The sequence below is a fragment of the Pinus tabuliformis genome, chromosome 2_2 (assembly GCF_031772625.1).
Source record: "Pinus tabuliformis cultivar Carrire ecotype Pingquan chromosome 2_2, CPIR1, whole genome shotgun sequence".
Taxonomy (NCBI): Eukaryota; Viridiplantae; Streptophyta; class Pinopsida; order Pinales; family Pinaceae; genus Pinus; species Pinus tabuliformis.
The window spans coordinates 24,236,410-24,255,563 of record NC_142300.1 but is presented as its reverse complement, the minus strand read 5'-3'; positions in this window follow the sequence as shown (position 1 = coordinate 24,255,563).

Genomic DNA, 19,154 nt, shown 5'->3' with positions numbered 1-19,154 from the left:
TCCTAGTGCGAATGCGTGATCACCAAAGGAGTGCAGGATCAACAACAACTCGAGATCCGGTCAGTAGTGTGCATTTCCATCAGTTATTATTTTTTTGTGTGCATTACTGGAGGAGACCGAGTTTGACTTTGCAAGGGAAACAATGAGTTTCCAAGTTGATCTCCCAGTTAGAGTGGTGGAGAAAAATTTTCGGATATTTTCCAGTGTTTGGAAAGTAGATCATTGTACTCTCTAATTTTGCTAAAGAATAATAAAATAAACCCTCATATGCTGCACCAATTTTACCTTCGTGGTTTTTTCGAGGACGTTAGTCCAAAATAACTGTGTTAATATTTGTGTGTGTGCATCTATTTCTCAGTTCCTGTTTATTTCCAAATGATATTTATTTTTGGTAAAGATTTCAACAGTGAATTATTCGTTAACTACCATTAATTAATTTACATAAGGCAAATAAATTGCATCAATTAGAAGAATAGTTACCAGTTTAATGCAATCATGGAATTTTCACATGGTATCAGAGCGTAGTTGATCAGATTTGAGGCTCATAAAAAAAATAAGTGAGATCGTGCAATTTCATAGGGAGATATGAAGCCCAATATCTAGATCTACGTAGGCCAAGCTAGGGATTCAATTTACAAAGGAGTAGAAAATCAATTTCCAGATCCAGGTGGAGGAAAAGTTTGATTTTGCTCTAGATCTATGGAAACATGCAATGGTATTTCCATGAAGTGACTTCGTTGAGAAGATCAATAAGTTTGCATAGTAGATCTGGGTGTAGAAGATTTGCAGCAAGGGTTGCAGTTAGAGATTTGCGTAGAGAGGAAGAGAAAAGTACACTGAGAGGAAATTTCTGGATTTTCTTAGAGGTTTTCCATTGGATATAGGAAAGGAAGACCAAATTTCCAATATCAAGAAGGTATTATAAACTTTCCATTTCATCATGTGAAAATTCTAGGGTCAGCAGTTCATGTTCTCGAAGGTAGAGTGAATTTCCTAGAAAGTATAGCAGGTAGTGCGAGGCTAGTGCAAGAATAAATATGCTAGTGCAGGAACATATTTGCGCATTCTTGAAGGACTGCAAGTAACAAAGGAGGCTAGATCTAGTTGTCAGAAGGAGAAGGGGATTTACAATTCATAAATTTCCAACATATTTGAGTTTTGCAAGGATGACCATAACAAGACTCATGGATCAAGACAAACTTGATGGAGCCTCCAACTTTGGCATTTGGAAGGCTAGGATGACTTTCCTGTTGGATGAGCATGGACTGAAGGAGTATGTAGAGAATACTATTTCCATACTGATAGATCCAAAACAATAGGAAACCTACGAAAAGGAGATGGCCAAATCTAAGAGGATGGTCCTATATGGGGTTCGATATCACATTGTCCCTCACATTGCAGGCAAGGGTACAACAAAGGAGATGTGGGATGCCATCATGAAGTTGTATGAGAATCCATCTAAGAATAGAAAGATGATTCTCAAGGAGAAGCTAAGGACCAAAAAGATGTAGAAGGGTGAGAGAGTTACATCCTACCTCACTAGAATTCAGATGGTCAAAGAAGAACTTGCAGCCATCGGAGAGAAACCATCAGACAATGAGATAGTACACACAACTCTCAACAGTTTCACCAAGGAGTGGCATAATTTGGTCCAAGTTATTTATGGGTGAGATACATTACCTAGGTGGGACCATCTGTGGAGTGACTTCACTTAGGAGGAGCTGAGGATTAGTCTCGTTAATGGTACTACTAGTAGCAACAACAAGGGATCGAAGAAGGAGGAGGATGAGGAGAACGTAGCCCTTGCTAATAAGGGAAAGGTGAAGAAGGGTCCTAGTCATGGACAAGGCTCAATGGAAGTAGATAAGAAGAAGGACCTGTTGAAGTTCAAGTGCTTCAGATGTGGTGAATTCGGTCACTATGTATCCTAGTGTCCGAAGAGGAAGAAGGAAAATCATTGGGGAGTAAACAAAAACTATGAAAAATATTGATGAGTGAACAACTAGATTGAAGGAGTTTGCACTGATAGTGGCCTCCAGATAGAGGTGGAGTTTGATACTCCTATATGTCAGGAAGGGAAGGATCCAGTGCAAAAGAATCAAGGAGATTAAGTAGATCAATTCCAGATGTTGTAGCAAGATCATAACCTTTGCTACAAGGTCCCATAGTATCATAGTAATAGGATTAAGTGTCAACATAGCTAGTTACAGTTAGTACAATGACAAACAGTTGCAGAGCTAGTTGTAGTGATATAGGCAATGCAAATTGCACAATTGCAGGTGCATTTCTAGCAATCGAGTAGTCATTAGAAACATTTTATGATATCCACATTTTCCCCTACATAATCATGCCTTTACAAGTTTAAAGTTCAACCTTACTTATTATCAACCTCTTTACTGAGATTGTCATCCTAAATTGTAAAATCAATCTTTCCACATGTGACTATAACAACATGATTAAAAACTTCAACCATGTCCTCATTACCTAAGTTGTATAACTTAGTAAGGGTATCCTCATCATGTGAAATGTTTTCTAAAGTCAGATTAGCTAAGACAAACTCTATTATAACAGTCTCATTATTGGTGCCACATTCTTTAGCTACTCTATGCTAGGGGAATACCCCATATAGGAAATTTAGATATTTACTGAAGAGTATGAGGAGCACAAGAGACTTTCTGATAATTCAAGATAAACTCTAATATTGCAGTCACAAAAGTCAGTTACCGGTCATCAACATATGGAATCTTGTCATATTATACTATTACTTTCCATATTTATGAATGTGTCATTCATATGCAAACATTTTCATAGTTATTTCATGTATAAAATTACTCAAGCACAGTTCTCGACCCAACACTTACTTGCGCAGGCAAGTAACCCCCTACCTTTTACCTTCACATTGCCACAACCAATACCAACGAACAAACACCAATATCGTCACGTGATACTAGGGCTATGGGTCTTTCGAATACAAGGTCTACATAAGACCCTTGCTCTTAAGCTAAACCAATTTAATTACTGAACATGGATGCCCCATCTCATAGTGAGATATGACCTTCACAGGCCTCGACCAATTCTTTTTCACATGTCACATCCCATTCCTTAAATAAGGAAGGAATTAACCAAGGGGAACAAACATTCATAAGGTAGGGCATAACATCAACATATAGGAAAAAATCATCCTCTACTAAGGTTCTTAGCCTCCTAAAACATACAGAACATGGGATTTCCACATCCCAACTAGCATATAATACATATTCCCATCATCCAATGGACCAAGAAATGTTATATATATTATACATCACATAGGGATTCTTCCCCTAGTCCTGTAAACTGCTTGAACATAATTGTTCCAAGCTTACAAGATCACCTCTCCTAACAAATGGCGATGGTATGCTACAAGTAACTCGCTGCCCTACATGTAGTTCTTCAAAATTAAAGAAAAGACAACTTCCAAGCCACAACCACCGACAATCTAGTCCTTCAAGATGCCAATAGCAAGTTATACATTTATTACCAAGGCATTTATCACAATAACATGCAAAACATCATTATAATTGATATGTAATCCAAATCAACACTATGAGAAGGATGCCATCATATTCACATTCATATATTATAACCAAAGTTGATCTCCATACCAAAACCAGGGATTCGTGCATGATTACCATGCAAGCGGTAAATCAATTATAGACCAACTTTTAACACCTAAACAATAATTTAGTTAATTTACTAAAAATCCTTATGAAACTCCTTTGCGGGAATTCTGTTGTCACTTTCCCATGATAGAGCCCATCCATTCCAAGTTTTGAACTGGGATGCTCTGATACCACCTGTAAACACCCATCCTTACCTTAGGTGAAGTGTTCACTTGTTAATCCAATCTCTCTTTTACAGTTAGAGAAATGGGATAAAAAGAAATTCTTCGTCTTTCTATTGAATTATTCAAACACAAAGTAGATGCCACATTTGTATTCATCTCAATGAGACGTTTCCGATGATATTAAATTTTGTCCGATCCGACCTCTGGATTGAGATTTATGTCCCTTAAAGTTTTTCACTGCCATGTCATTTGTTTTCCATGTGGCATCCACATGAAAACCTAGCCAGGCTCTTAATGCCACTTGGATTGGGCATATTAGCTGCTGACCTGTTCATGGTTTGGGTCTTCACCCTTAACTCATGTGTGTGTGTATATATATATATGTGTGTGTGTGTGTATATATATATGATCCTTCCCACACACTTCAACTTGTGCTATTACATAAACATACATATATTATAGTTAAAAGACATATTGCTACTGCCGAATTTTTTCCCATTACCTGTGTCCATTACCCCAACCCTCCTTACCTTGTGCCCTCACAAGTGGATCCGAGAAAATCCTTTTGGGTTGATATTTCTGTGGTTCCACTTGGCACCAATCAAAGGATCGTCAGGATCACGTGTAAGCCACTGTGTCCTGGCTTGATTCATGCCGCACCATTTTGAATACATTCCACCGTTGAACTGTCGAGGTCGACCTCCGGGCTCATGTATCTCAGTGGGTCCACACCTCCATGCTAAAAACAATTCTGATTCGTCTATAATTCACCACTATTATATAGCAACTCCAACGTCTTGCTCCATGTTCCCTCTTGCAACGGACCACAATAGCATACCCTTGGGCCTGCACTTACCACATCACCCTGAAGCTGAGTCATCCTGACTCTCCTCCATTACTATCCCAAGGCCTTCTTCCGGGTAACAGAATATGGGACATCAAATATTCCCATCATCTGTTGCACCTATTTCCTGTCAATACAGGCCTACCTTATCCTTTTAACAATGTGATGGGTTTTCCATGTTAGTGATTTAGTTCCTTTGCCGACCAACGAATGGACTGTAGCTCCCCCCAACTTGTTACACACCATTGTCCTTGCCATTCTATCTTGGTCCTTGTTAGCCCAAGCATTCTCCATGCACAATCCTTTGCAGCCTTTTGGGGACAAGGCCTCTGGGACACATCATACTTCCACTAGTGTAGTTGCGATAAGGTGTAAACGAAACACCCACTCGACTACTTCCACGTCGAGGCCCTATCATTCCATCCAGATAAGGTTTAAATGAACAAGACTATAAGGTTGAGCCTTACGCCTATGTTCGCAGGAAATCCATTCATAAAAGGAATTATTCTATGGCTTGGCTAAGGTAGTTCTGCCCAGAACATGGCCATAAGCGATATGCTCGTTCTTGAATTTAGTGGTTTTCTCAAAGACATTTTCCCCATCCTCTATACAAATCACATAATTGGATTGAGTGTCAAGTCCATCCCACGATATTGAACTTGGTAATTTTCTAAGGGATTTCTCCCATTCTACACTATGTGCCTTTTATGAAAGGACTTGACCATGGTTTGGCTACAACGATTTTGAAAATGTCTAGACTTGCGCCAGAGTCCAACCATAGCCAGTAAGGATTTATGAATCACTTTGGTGATATCCCTCCCGAGCTTACCATAAGAATACCATCTCAGGGTTCTTGATGAAAGAAGTACAAGACACAGAATAGGGAATTGTCCATTCAGACCAGGAACTTTTCCATTCATCGGTTTATATGTCCGTGGTCTCCCTTGATTATCAAATCAACATACCGGGACCTTTACATGGAATGGAAATCATGCAAGGAGTACATGTCCATAAGGAACATATCCCCATCATTCTCATGTATTAGATATTGTTCCATGCTAGGCCGGGAAGCATAACCCAAGTCATAAAATTTATTTTGAAGAAATCTTCTCAACAACAAGGAGAATAAGGCCTTCTCAACCATAGGCATGGAGAAGGTAAAAATACCGATCCAAAACCTAGGTCTGTGTTATTAGAGGACCTAGAGAAACATGTATATAACATAGACAAGCCAATAGGACCATCGAGGAGAGAGGTACCTCCATTGTGCCACCCCAGGTCATATGTGGTGCTAAAGCGAGCTTGTAAACTCACAAAATTCACTCTATTTCAATTCATGGAGGGAAATTCCTTACAAGTTACCATAAGAGGATATGTATATATATATATATATATATACTTACACTAAATGAGTATAATTCAAGTAGAGCATCATGACTACCATCAACCATTTAAGCAAGGATTTACCACATCATTCCAACAACAAAACATCATAGGGAATATGACGCCCATCATAAAGGAATTTGACATCACCATGTGCATAACAAGGACACAACATTATGTGAAGTACATGAAAACATAAAACCAGGCCATTCAAGTTTATGAAGCAATGCCATCCACATCACCGAAATATAAGGTTTATTTAGCCCATAGTTTTAATAATATAGAAATATCGACCCAGAACTAAGGTATTCATCACTAAAGACTTGGAGAATGTCACCATATAAAATAAATGAAGACCAGAGAGGAAGGAGTCCTCAACACTACCATACAACCACATAAGCAACGTTATAAGAGCTTGAAGTCAACATAGTCATAACATTGTAACAAGAAAGGAATTCCATACTGATTGTTGTTAAAATCATAATCCCATACCATTACACATTGCTCCAACGCCTTTAGAACAATGGCAACATCATGTTAGTCAATCATGTGGACAATAGAAGCATAACCATGCCCAATGCAACAATAAACACCATTTCAGTCCAATGCAACATATATTCATTGTTATTGAAAATACATAAGGAACACTTATCTTGATAACTTTTGGGAAGTTGAGTCTAGGACTACGACTCTCCACCCAACCATGGACAACTGCAACAAATCTCTCACTTACAGCTTTACCCCCAAGCCAGATTCCAAAAACTGAGGGGTATTTTTCTTTGAGTTCTATTCCAACAATTCGACTGCCTTCTTTTAACAGTTTGAATGGCCCGTGTTCGTTCTCTGCTACATTGTTCTATTCTTTCCTCTCCTCCTTCCTCTGCTGCGTTTCTCCCTACAACTCATATTTTCTCTCTCTACTTTGTTGCCGCACAGTTCCTCTTCTGCACTGATCTCCCCGCTCGAGTCCCCCTCCTTTTTCTGTTGTCTAACCCTTTGAATTCCTCCCCTACCTTCCTTTTGACAATGACCTTTTCCTGCCACAATCTTTCTATCCAATAGGAAAGGTTCCACCTGTCCAACTATTCCCATATTTTTCACTTGGTTGGATTGTTGCAGTGGGTGTCTAACATACCATACCAACTGGTAGCCTGAAGTTTTTAACCCTGTACAGAAATTACTTGCATACGAATTATAAAAATAGAAAATAAACAATGGCGAGAGCATAAAACATAAAACATATATACACAAAGCTTTTCCCCTGGATCACAAAACCGAGACTACCAGATTGATTTTTCATTATCTTCCTTTCAATGTTATAATACATATATATACATGTTGAAGCATCCATAAACCCCAATCCATTAACCCTCCATTAACCCTGGATTAGAACATAACCGTAGTTCCCTTGACTGGATCTACAAAATACCATGGAAAGAAAACCATCATGCCCAGAACCATGTGCGAAATCCATGCATAAAACCATAGGTAGGTCTGCCCACCTAATATAGGGTCCAAAAAAATTTCCCACGATGCTGCCTCCTACCCCGTGCAGGGGGGTAGCCACCCCCCTGCAGCACCCGACGTAACATACAAGGGTGCCTAGTACCCCCCCACGTGGGGTAGTCATGGAATGAATATAACACAACCCAACATAGCCTGCCCACTATTATTTTAATTTCTTGTCCATTTTTGCATTGTAAGACTTTCCAAATCATGCATAGCCATGCAAAATCCTCTTATAGCCATCAATTATGAAAATACCAGGCCATTGAATTTCATCACCCATCGTTCAAGAGATGACATGACCAATTCAAATTTTCTTTCTTGCAGCAATAAAATCTCCAACCACCCAAGAGAGTTACCTCCCCCAGTGTTTGGAATTCATGTCCCTTTACTCATCCCATTTTTTTTGTAATTAAAATACATGACATATTTACAATGTATTTCTCAATGAAAAAATGACAGGGATGCCACAATTGTTGGAATTCCAGTATAAAAGTGATTTCCTTAACATGATAATTACTTGTGAGCATTATTATGATTCTTCTTAATGTATTAATCTTCTTCTTCATAAAACAATTACCATTAGAATGTATGAAAATAAAACAAGAGACAAATGGCACCAGAGATTAGGCTCCAAGCCAAGTCAAAGCCCCACCAAGGGGGAAAACCCATAAATCCTTTCCTTATAGAGTCATAGAAAAATCCAAGTCAATACACCAGTGTCCCAAGTGCCAAGTCATCCCTTAACTAGACAAATTTTGCCTTCATGAGTCTGTCCATAAATTTGAGATCAAATCAACCTCACATCATAGTTACCATCGTCTTACAATAGCTCATATATCATCACAGGAACTGCACCAGAAAAGCTTGCATATATCACATAAGATGACACCAGAAAAGCTTGCATATCTCACATAAGATGACACCAAAAAATCTTGCAAATGTCACAGAGAAATCACTACAGAAGCTTGCATATACCAGAAAAGAAAGCAATACAGGAGATCACATATGTCACAAAGAAATCACTTCAGAAGTTCACATATACCACAAAAGATATGTGTCATACCTAACATGTTTAACCACAAAAAGATGCTTCTTATTAACTCATCCAAATCATAGTGAAAGGTCCAAAGTTCTTATGCTACAGGTATCTGAAAATGTTATGCAACTAACTCACAAAATAGGAGAAAGAGATAGATCAACGACTTCAAAAGTAGCCTCTTCGAGGGGGAAACCTCCTTTACATTACACAAATGAACAATTCTTGGATGATACAAATGACAAGACCTCCTTTCTATATATGGGAATCTAAGGGGTCACAATATAATCGAAGCTTACATAACAATAATAATGTAAGGGCACAACAATAACAATAGTGGGTTTCTATGGGGCACAATAATAACAATATGGGGACACCATGGACACAACAACAATAATAAGGGGCTACAATGACAATAATAATAAGGGAACACACTAGTATTATAGGGACCTAACATGCTCCTCTCGTTCAAAAAAGTGTTGTCCTCAATGCTTGAGTAGTTCTAGATGTTTTTGTATAAAATTCTCATCCTCCCATGTGGAATCTTCAGCGGATAAGCTCTTCCACTTGATGGGATACTCTGAAATTGATCGATTTCATAGCTATTGAGTTCTTGTTTATGTGATAGCTTCAGGTTCCAATATGATTTTTTCTTCCTCGTCAAGTTTTGGCAATATTGTTTGAACTGGGAGCTTGTCACCTATAACCTTCTTTAATCATGAAACATGGAAAACTGAGTGCACTTGGGAAGATGCAGGAAGCTCCAATTTGTATGCCATAGTACCAATCTTTTGCAACACCTTGTACGGACCATAATACTTTGCTGATAATTTATCATCCTTCTTAGCTTGCTTTAGGGACATTTGTTTGTATGGTTGTAGTCGTAGAAATACCCAGTCACCTACATCAAAACTTCTTTCGCTACAATGTTGATCTACCTATTGTTTCATTCTATTATACGCCAAAGTGAGGTTATCCTTTAAGAGTTGGAGAACTTGTTGTTGATGCTTGATGTGATCTTCCACTAATTGAACCTTAGAATTTTCTCTTAAATATGATGTGATGGATGGTGGATGATATCCATAAAGTGCCATAAATGGGGTCATTTTTGCTGCAATATGGAATGAAGTGTTATACCACCATTCAGCTAGAGGAAACCACTTGACCCATTGTGTTTGTTTATCAGATACAAAGCAACGGAGATATTCTTCCAAACATTTGTTCACTATCTTAGTTTTCCCATTAGATTGAGGATGATAAGATGAGCTATAAGCTAACTGAGTACTCGAACAAGAAACTAATTCTGTCCAAAAATTTCTAGTGAAAATGGGATCTTTGTCTCTTACAATAATCTTTGGGCTTCCATGTAGCTTTTGAATTGTGTCCATAAATGAAATAACAACTGTACTGGATTTAAATGGATGAGATAATGCACAAAAGTGTGCATACTTAGTAAGTCTATCAAATACCACCATGATGACACTCTTTGCTTCGGACTTGGGTAAACCTGTGATAAAATCCATCGAAACCTCCTCCCAATGTTGACCTGGAATGGATAAAGGTTATATTAGACCCAGGGTCTTAGTTGTCTCAACTTTATTTTTTTGGCAAACCAAACATTCCACCACAAAATTTTGAATATCAGATTTAAGGCCATCCTAAAAAAATTCCTTCTTAACCTTGTGGTAAGTTTTAAAAAATCATGAGTGCCCTCCTAAGGGAGAGGTGTGCAATTCCAGAAGAATCTTTTATTTGAGTTGGGAATTCTTATAGATGTATAAGCGATCTTTGTACCATAACAGATCATTTTTACATCTAAATGTATCAAATGTATTGGGATCTTGCTGCAACTTTTGAATGAGTGCCCACACTTCTTCGTCATTCTTCCATTCATCCCTTGCTTTGTTTATCCAATCTGGTTGGATAATAGAAATGGCACAAAGCAATGCTTCCACATCCTCATCCTTTCTTGAGAGTGCATCTGCAACAACATTTTGCTTCACTTTTTTTTAGATGATTTCAAAGTCGTAACCCAACATCTTTGTGACCCATTTTTGCTACTCTTCTAAAGATAATCTTTGTTCTAAAAAGTATTTAAGACTATCATGATCCGTTTTTACCTTGAAGTGTCTTCCCATTAAGTAAGGTCGCCATTTCTTAAGTGCATGTAGTATTGCCAACATTTCCTTCTCATAAATAGCTTTGTGTAAATACTTTCCTTTTATTGGATGACTTTCGAAAGCAATGGGTCTTGCTTCTTGCATTAAAGCAACACTAATTCCATTTCCTGAGGCATCACATTCCACAATAAAGGTTTTTGTGAAGTCTAGAGTAGCTAAGACTGGTGCTTGGAACATTGTCTCTTTAATATGTTCAAAGGCCTTTGTTGCTTTTGGAGTCCAAGAAGATGCATCTTTCTTCAGTAATTTTGTTAAAGGTGCTATTATTCTCCCATAATTCTTAAGAAACTTGCGATAATACCCTGTCAACTCGAGAAATCCTTGCAAATTTTTTATGGATGTGGAGATTTTCCATTCCTTAATGGATTTAATTTTGACCTTAACACCATCATGAGATAAAATATGACCCAGATATTCCACCTCTTGTACTCCAAAGAAACATTTGGAGGTTTTTTCATATAATTATTTCTCCTCTAATAGTTTGAGCACCCTGTCAACATGTTGAACATTATTCTTCCAAGACTTGTTGTAGATTAGTATATCATAAAAAAATACTAACACAAATTTTCTAAGGAAGGGTTTGAAAATGGAATTCATCAAACCTTGAAATGTAGAAGGTGCATTGGTAAGGCCAAAAGGAATGACCAAAAATTCATAATGACCCTCCTGATTTCTAAATGCTATTTTCGGAAGGTCTCCAGTCTTCATTCATGTGTCATAGTAGAGATTTCGAGTTGCTTACTAGGTTTTTCCATTTTCTTTCTTTGGGTCATCAATTAATGATAATTATGCTTCATAATTCCCTTTGAATCACTTCAAGCTACTTTCTCAAACAAAACTTATGCAAATTTTTAAAAAAACTACACACCTTTTTTGTTTGTTTTTTTTCTTTGCTTTGAGCTTGATCTTGAAATGGCTATAACTCTATAATTTCAGATCTCCAAGTTCTGAAATTTCAGCCTTTGATAGCCCTTTGAGTCCTCTTTCTAATCCCACAAGTCTTATCGAGATTGGATTCTCTAAGAAAGTGTTATGCCCAATCTACCACAATGACCTTATTATAAATTGGTTCAATAGAGCGAACTTGTACGAAGTTCCATGTGTCACTGTTTCAACCTTTGGGCTTGAAACCGATGTCCAACAAACTATAGTCCGTCCTCTTTCTGTAACTTTTTACGAAATTTTAATCTAATGCTTAGAGAGAAAGTTATGACAATTTTTCCAAGGTTACCTGTTTGAGGTGGAATTCGCGAGCTTACAAAAACCTTAAATTACTTGGATCATATTTATGAAAATATAGCGAACAAAGATATGAAATTCGTACACGAGGTTCATAAATATTTAAGCTCAAATGGGTTTTAACTTTAGCTTCTAAATCTTCGTAGAAATTTTTTTATAATGAAAATTTCACAATGACCTGTTTGAAGCAGCGAAACCCTAGAATCCAAAGCTCTGATACCAAATGTTATGCAACCATCTCACAAAATAGAAGAAAGAGATAGATCAATGATTTCAAAAGTAGCCTCTTCGAGGGGGAAACCTCCTTTACATTACAAAAACTGAACAATTCTTGGATGATACAAATGACGGGACGTCCTTTCTATATATAGGTGTCTAAGGGGTCACAATATAATTAGAGCTGACATAACAATAATAATGTAAGGGCACAACAGTAAAAATAACGTGATTTTATGGGGCATAATAATAACAATATGGGCACAACATGGGAACAACAATAATAATAAGGGGCTACAATGACAATAATAATAAGGGAATACACTAGCATTATAGGGACCTAACAGAAAATCACCACAAAATTCGCTAGGTCGGTCCTTCATAGGTCTAAAAACCACATAAATGATACCACATATCCTTCACATGCACAATGCTTTACATGCCACAAAAGCTTTTTTATGTACTTTAGGAGTTTCAAATTTAGGTGCCTCAGAACTTTAGATATATTTACTTCAGAACTCAGATATAAATGCTTTAGAATTTAGATATATTTTCCTCAGAACTTGGGTTCTCTGCCACAGAAGATCACAAATTTCTTCCTAGAAGATCCACAATTTTTTCTTCAAATGGAGGAGTACTTATACCAATATATGAGGGTTTTTTATGCGAAAAGTCATGTCTTTTCAAGCTAGGCCGACCTATCATCTAGGAGTGTCAAATTAGCTACTTGGACAACTAAATATAATTTCAAAAATTCAATTTTTCTTATTTCAAATGTCCCAATGGGAGATTTTACAAAATCAATTTATTTTAACCAATAAATGTCTTTTTTAAGCATATTATGAAGACCGAACCTAGTTACATTTTCCAACACTCCTTGTTAAGTAGGGAGGTATTCATAATGACTCATTCTGATATTCTAATCTATAAGAAATAATCCAGAATGATACTAGTTCCTTTTCCAAAACCAAGGTACCAACCCAACATACATGCTTCTACAAGACTCTACGTGCTATCTAGGCTATTTCTGAGACACCAATCCAAAAGACATGCTGATCTAGGGATTTAGGTACCATCTAGGCTATTGCCAAGGCATCAAACCAACACACACTATTCCAGGGATCTATATACTATCTAGGCTACTGCCAAGCTATCAACCCAACATCTTTCAGGGATCTAGGTACCATCTCGACTACTACCAAGGTGCAAAACCAACATCTTTTAGGGATCTAAGTACCATCTAGGCTACTTCCAAGGTACCAACTCGATAATTTTTAGGGATCTAGGTATCGTCTAGGCTAATGCCAAGGTACTAGCCTAACTTCTTAGAGGGATATAGGTACCATATAGGCTACTACCAAGGTACCATCCCTATGTACCATCATACAGGCTGATCAACCTAAGGTACAACAACTAGTCACCATCATCCAGTCGACGCCTCAACCTCATGCTATACAAACTAGTAAAGCTTTGCCATCACCAAGGTCAAACCTTCAAGAACATCTGTGTTCCAAATAAACAGGGTTAGCCAAACCCTAGAGGACATTCAACTCCTCACACCATAGGGTCAAAATCCTAAAGGACCCTTTAAATCACAGGGGTTTCCATTGTCTTGGTCAAACCCTAACATCACATGCCTCACTCTAGGCTGAAAGGCTCACTCAACAAGTAACTGAGCCTAACAAAGGCACCCACTCTTATAGAGAAACTAGGCCAACATAGTAAGGCTCATACTCTTCTAAGTAACTAAGCCTTAAGGACCATTCTTCCTAAAATAGGAGAATGTCTGCCCTCAAAAATAGTCTGGGCCATTCTTCCAGAGAATGTTTGCTCCTATTGTTACCTCATTAATACTTACTCTTACTTAGAGTACTTAACATTTCTAATATTGTTCCTGAAGCACATGTACTTCATCTAGGACAAAGGTTTGTCAAAGACCTATCACAACTTTAGCCTTTAAATATAATACTTAAAGACATACCTCAAAACTTGAGACTTAAACTGCTCCCTTCGAATCAAAGTTTCTTTTGATTTCATAGTTATTTAATGATCAAAATATCCCTCTGAATCCATAACCCTTTAAAGATTAAAAGCTCCCTCTGAAGCTCTCTTTGAATCCAGGATTGGTCACAAACTTTTGTTTTGATATTATAACTTCTTATAGCCCAGACAATTTTCAACATGTACCTGCAATCCATTTTGGGGAGATCACAAATAATAGTTACAATAAAGTAATGAAAATAAATCAAGAGACTAGTTTTACTAAAGAAATCAATAATAATACACAAAGAGAGATAGAGCACTTACCTTTTATGAACATCAACATCTCCCTCTTAAACTTGAGCTACAAGATCATTTTTCCCACAACAACCATTCCCAAGAGCTATGGCTTATTTTAATTGTAATGATCAGACTTAGCATTAAGGATTACTCATTCATCCTTTTGCAAGGGTCAATATCCAAAGTCCATATTTTCAGTAGATGTAAGTCATCTTCTTTCATCAGAGAAACCTTCAAACTTTTAACCAACAAGCCACAAAAATTTCTTCAAGCTCTAGCAACATTCTTTTACTTGGTTCACTTTCGAATCTCAATGCTTTTGCATAGACTATCACATATTAGAATCACGAGAACATATCAAGAATATCAGTTCCTTGTACACATATTATCCTCAAAAAACTAAACTACAAAGCACTTTCTTCAGGGGTCACGACCCTACTAGGTCTCGGCCTAGTCACTCAACAAGATTTTAATTTGCAAATGCCACTAGATGTTGGCATAGTCTCTCCTCCACTAGATCTCAACCTAGTATACCAGCTCAGATACACAATTAACAATTTCAGATGCTTCACCTTGAAAATCACAGGGGTTCTTTGTAATTTCCTTAAGCAATTCTAAATGACAAACTACTGCTGTTATAAAGAATTCAAACTCATATGGAAACTTGGATTACCTTGCTTATTGCACATAGATGTGCAATATAAATTTCTTCACTTGAACCAATAGTAAAGATACAAATTTCCAAATATTATTTGGATTAATCGAAGTCTGATATTGTCATGGTAAATTTTGGATACCACATAAAACTTGTTGTCATAGCAAATTTGACTATAATAAGACTTCAGACTATTCCATACCTTCAGATGTGATACTTCAAATGTAAACTTAGATCACCAACATAATTCAAACAACTTCATATGTAAGTCATAGTCTTCTTCACATGAATAAGGAGTATGGGTCTAAATGCTATAAAGGAATTCAGATTTTTGAGTTAAGATATAACAAAAAACCTTCTTATTTTTCGGACCCTTATCATAGAGTGCCATAGTATTCAAACTTTTCATAGAGCTCAAATTAGTGAGACATACTTCAACAATCATATTCGAATCTCCCTTCATCATTCAGGCTTGAGTACAGGACTACAGGATCCCATACAAAGATGTTATTACAAAACCTGTGAATATAGATATTATTGCTATTATGATGAATGCTTTGATGTAGTTTTATGTGACTTGAATCTCAGAAGACATAGAATTGTCAATGATCTCAATACTTCTTTAATCCTTGTCATTCTATTAGTTCTACTCCACAATACTCCAGTCCTTACAATAACTCTGATGCCATGTTGGAATTCCAGTATAAAAGTTAATTCCTTAACATGATAATTACTTGTGAGCATTATTACGATTCTTCTTAGTTTATTAATCTTCTTCTTCATCAAGAAATTACCATTATAATGCAAGAAAATAAAACAAGAGACAAATGACACTAGAGATTACACTCCAAGCCAGTCCAAAACCCTACCGAGGGGGAAATCCATAATTCTTTTCCTTATAAAGATAGAAAAATCCAAGGCAATACAACAATATCCCAAGTTCCAAGTCATCCCTTCACTAGACAACTTTTACCTTCATGAATCTACCCATAAATATGAGATCAAATCAACCTCACATCACAGGTACAATAGTCTTACAGTAGCTCATATATTGTCACAGGAATTGCACCACAAAATCTTTCATATCTCACAGAAGATGACACCATAGAAGCACCCATATGCCCAAGAGAAATAACTACATAAGCTCACATATACCATAGAAGAAAGCATCATAGGAGCTCACATCTGTCATAGAAAAATCATTTTGAAGTTCGCATATACCACATAAGATATGTGTCATTCCCAACATGTTTAACCACAGAGAAATGCCCCTTTTTAACTCATCCAAATCACAACGAAAGGTCTGAAATCCTTCTACTACATGTATCCAAAAATAACCACAAATGTCCCTAGTTCTGTCCTTCATAGGTCTAACAACCACATAAATGGTATCATAGAGCCTTCACATGCACAATGCTTTACATGCCACATAAATCTTGTTTATGCACTTCATGAGTTTCAGATTTGGGTGCCTTAGAACTTTAGATATGAATACTTCAGAGCTCTGGATATAAATCCCTCAGAACTTTAGATATATTTACTTCAGTACTTGGATATAAATGCTTCAGAACTTCAGATATATTTGCCTTAGAACTCAGGTTCTCTACCATAGAAGATCATGAATTTCTTCCCAGAATATCCACAAAATTGTCTTCAAATGGAGGGGTTCTTATACCCATAGTTACCAAATTCGAATTTGAACACGAATTCAAATTCGATTCGATGTGGAAAAAAATCGATTGTGTAAAATTCAATATGGAAAAAAATCGAGAATATACATCTTATAAATTTTAACATATTTGATAATATTTTTCAAAATTTGAAAAAAAGGAATTAAACTATAATTCTATAATTCTATTCCAATCTTCAAAGAAAATCCATTATTTTTTTTTTGTCACAATTCTTGTTTACTTATGTCCAACATTAATGCTTTCTATCTATTTAAGATGATCCAGAAATAATAAAAGAAAAAATGCATCAAATTTATTTGTATTATAGATTGGAAAAACAAGTAAATAAAATTTAATAATATTAGTTACAAAAAATGAAGGCTAGAGTTCAATGTAACCAATAAGATATTGGATTTTAAAATAGGCTTAAAGTAATTTCCACATACCAAGAAATTTATGTGTCAATTACTATCTCTATCAGAGAGAGGTTTACTATCTCTATCAGATAAAGGTTTATTGAAGAATAAGCGTGTGCATATTAACCTTTGTAGCGAACCACAAAAAATAAACTCCTCTATTTAAATTCCACATCGGTAATCCTTATTTTCTAGTCAACTAAAATATCTTCCAACATCGTAATCACCTTTATTGAAGAATAAGCGTGTGCATATTAACCTTTGTAGTGAAAGACAAAAAATAAACTCCTCTATTTAAATTCCACACTGGTTGTTATGCTCCTATACCAATAGGTGTCATATTTCATGATTGACTTGATGAGATCTGTAATATGTTCATACCTTTTCTCGTTGCAAAGATTTTCCATATTTTCAAAAAAAAAAAAATCAAAAAATAAAAAAAAATTTAAAGAGGGTATACCCTAAAATAAAAATCAAAGGGTGAAAAGAAATAAAATGGTCAAAAAATGATAAGAAATGAAACCCAAACAAAAATAGACCAGGAAAGTGTGCAAGTCTAAATGCCACTAATTTTCATTCTGTATAATAAACAATTGTGTGCAACTTGTTAAATTATGCCACAATTGATGAATAGTCAAACAACTTAAGCTTGGCTAATTCATATTTGAATTTCATGTTTTAGAGATAGAGAATAAAATTGACCAAACTGTTTAATCATGGCAGATAAGTAGATAGGTAGAGTTAATAAAAGGAGCTCAACAGTTTAATCTGAGCCCATGGATGTAATAAGTGTAGACTTTGGTAGGCTTGCCATGTAAAAGAAAAAGAAAATTGATAAGGGTTTGCCAGTGTAAGTGCACCCCAAATAAAGAAAGAAAAAATGTCAGGCTAAAGTAGGTAGGGTAGGTAGATGGTGTTGTAGAATTACATGTGATGGATAATGTTTCTAAATGTGTTAATTTTTACTTTTATCACAAGTGTAAGGCAAACATTTCACTTGATGCAGTTCAAGCAAAACAAGGTCAAATAATTAACCTCCCTTCATATTTTTCCTAAAGATTTCACTAATTCCCCCTAAAGTATTAAGGTCTTTGAAAATTAAAGGGGCTCAGAGCATTTCTCTGACTTCTGGAGGGACCAGACCCTGGGCCCAATAATTTAAATGACCTGAGTACTTAAAACCATCCATAAATCATTCATTCACTCTCATAAGTCTTTTCCTAAGTAAAATCCTATTTTACTTAGGAAAAATACACCATACCGCATAAAACCCCTTTTCCACCTAAGCGTAAGTTAAATGTATACTTTGATGTTTTACTTAGTGCTTTCACCACATTATTTCATATTAATTTCTGACTTATATTATATAACTCCCAAAGAGATTCACCCTATCCCGTATTATTAAATAGATATATAAAAAATCCCAAAATCTTATATATCCCGACCCGGTTAAATATAACCATAAATAGTGTTAAAGTTGGGTTAATGGATTAATCATTGATTCATTAAGGAACTAAGCCTCCCGCTACACAAAAAGGGATTAATTAACCCTTACGGTTAGTTAATAGCCTTTCCATCCATTCACGATCACCCCGATATAGTTAATTAACTTTTTAATTATATTGGGCCCATCACAGTAAAGCCCCGCCGTATCCCTCGCCTATCCATCGTCCGATCATGCTCCCCACATTCGACGACCATTAGTGCTATCATGCCCCCTAGTGACTGCGCTTTAACGCACGATCACCAGGCGGTTTTCCTCCCGTACCTAAACCATGCGTCGTGCAATCAATGGGATCGCTGCCTCTCGGCTGAATACCGCCCAACTCCAAAAGCGGTGCGATCCCGTACCGCTTACCGCCCTCCATAAACGAAAAAGTCTTTTCACCGCTTACGTCATCCG